Raw genomic sequence first — 2,690 nt, 5'->3', positions numbered from 1 at the left:
CGGCCAGAAAATTCTTTTAGAAATTTTGTGGTTCAGGTTTTGATCCTGTAAATTCTTTCAAAAGGGGTTAGTGTTTAAAAACTTTGTTTTAATCTCGCAGTCTCTAAAACAATTGTTGGCATAATTGGAAAGCATCCTCAAATTCAAATGGACACAAACTACAAGAGTCCCCCTAACACCCACTCCTTAAATTCCATTTCCACAACCCAGATACCTGCCTCTGTCCTCTGGGTGTCAGCCATGCACCTGCCCAGACAGTTGCAGAGTCTCAGACTTTGAAGAGGAATAGTGAATGGAAGCTGAATACCTCCATATCCCATAACACACAAATGGTTTAATTCCTGTAAAGAATGGATCAGGTCGGGTGTGGTGGCTCACACCTGTGATCCCAGCACTTTGGGAGGCCGAGGCAGGTGGATCACTTGAGCTCAGGGGTTCCAGACCCCCCGGGCAACCTGGCGAAACCTTGTCTCTACCAAAAACATCAAAACTTAGCCAGGCATGGTGGCATGCGCCTGTTGTCCCCGCTACTTGGGAGGCTGAGGTGGGAAGATCGCTTGAACCCGGGAGGTGGAGGTTGCTGTGAGCCAAGATTGTGCCACTGCACTTTAGCCAAGGTGACAGAGTGAGACCCCCATCTCAAAAGCAAAAAAAAAAATTTTAAAAGAAGAATAGGCCAGGAGCGGTGGCTCACGCCTGTAATCCCAGGACTTTGGGAGGCTGAGGCAGGCAGATCATGAGGTCAGGAGTTCAAAACCAGCCTGGCCAACATAGTGAAACCCCGTCTCTACTAAAAATACAAAATTAGCCGGGCATGGTGGCGCATGCCTGTAGTCCCAGCTACTTGGGAGGCTGAGGCAGGAGAATCACTTGAACCTGGGAGGCGGAGGTTTCCCAGGCTGGAGTGCAATGGCAGGACCCAAACTCTGCAAGCCTGACCCCAGTGGCTGTCTGCACCTGCCTGTGTGCTCTAGCTCCCCCTCACTGCCAACTCATGAAACACAGGCTGCTCCCAGGATACCTGGCAAGAAGAGCACCATGCTGTTCAGAGGTGCTGGGGTAGGGGTTTTCTCTTCCCAACCAAAGTACATGTCCACCAGTCATGGGACAGGTAGATTAATCACTGTTGCAGAGTTGGTTTTATAGGCAACTGAGGTGAAGGTGTACAGCCCATTGTCACAAAAGTTAGGCAGTAGGTTTTCCATTGAAAACTTTCTTATTAGAAATTCTCCCTAATCTCCATCCCAAATCACAGAATTTCTCTTATTCAATTAAGTTTTTGGACCTAGTCCCATGACAAATTAGTTATACATAGAAGATATCCAATACTGTGGTCCACTCTTTCCATTTAACATTATTTCATACATCTTTCCCTTAAATTCCAAAAAAAGGAGATTTCTGATCATCAATTTGCATTAATTTTCATGATCTGATAAATTACTTCTTAGGAAAATCCCAGAGGCCATCATGCTACTGGCAGACTAGACTTGGAATTTCTTCAGCAAACTTATGTACCTTCAAAAATCCAAATTGAGGGCTGTGTGTGGAGGCTCATGCCTGTGATCCCAGCACTTTAGGAAGTGGAGGCTGGCAGATCACTTGAGGTCAGGAGTTTGAGACCAGCCTGGCTTATGGGATGAAACCCGGACTCTACCAAAAATACAAAAATTACCTGGGCGTGGTGGTGGGCACCTGTAATCCCAGCTACTTGGAAGACTGAGGCATGAGGATTGCTTGAACCCAGGAGGCAGAGGTTGCAGTGAGCCAAGATCCTGCCACTGCACTCCAGCCTGGGCAATAGAGCAAGACTCCGTCTCAAAAAAAAAAAAAAAAAATCCAAATCGGTAGAATTAATGTTGGAATGCCCTTTGATTTAAAAACAGTAGAGGCCTAGGTGCAGTGGCTCAAGCCTGTAATGACAGCACATTGAGATGCCGAGATGGAAGGATCACTTGAGTCCATGAGTTCAAGACCAGCTTGGGCAACATGGCGAAACCCCATGTCTACAAAAAAATTTAAATATTAGCCAAGCGTGGCACATGCCAGTTACTCAGGAGGCTGAGGTGGGAGGATCCCTTGAACTAGGGAGGCGGAGGTTGCAGTGAGCCGAGATCGCACCACTGCACTCCAGTCTGGGTAAGGGAGCTAGACCCTGTTTCACAAAAGAAAAACAGTATAAAATGAATAGAAATGCTGGGCATGGTGGCTCACTCCTGTAATCCCAGCACTTTGAGAGGCTGAGGCAGGCAGATCACAAGGTCAAGAGATCAAGACCACCCTAGCCAACATGGTGAAACCCTGTCTCTACTAAAACTACAAAAATTAGCTGGGCGTGGTGGCACGCACCTGTAATCCCAGCTACTCGGGAGGCTCAGGCAGGAGAATAGCTTGAACCCGAGAGGCAGAGGTTGCAGTGAGCCAAGGTCACACCACTGCACTCCAGCCTGGTTACAGAGTGAGACTCCATCTAAAAAAAAGAAAAGAATAGAAATATTGATCCTTAACTCTATATTGCTGGCCTGGCATACAATGAGACTAGTTTAAGGAGCTGGACAAAGAAGGGATTACAAATTCCTTTTGCTGGATAGATAATAGAGGCTGGGTAGGGTATGTGGGAGGAAGCAGAAGGATGAAGAGAAATTGGTTAAAGGGTACAAACATACAGTAAGATAGAAGAAATAAATTCAATG

Source organism: Rhinopithecus bieti, unplaced genomic scaffold (genome assembly GCF_001698545.2).
Source record: "Rhinopithecus bieti isolate Rb0 unplaced genomic scaffold, ASM169854v2 scaffold_5775, whole genome shotgun sequence".
In the NCBI taxonomy this organism is placed as follows: domain Eukaryota; kingdom Metazoa; phylum Chordata; class Mammalia; order Primates; family Cercopithecidae; genus Rhinopithecus; species Rhinopithecus bieti.
This window is presented reverse-complemented; position numbering follows the sequence as displayed.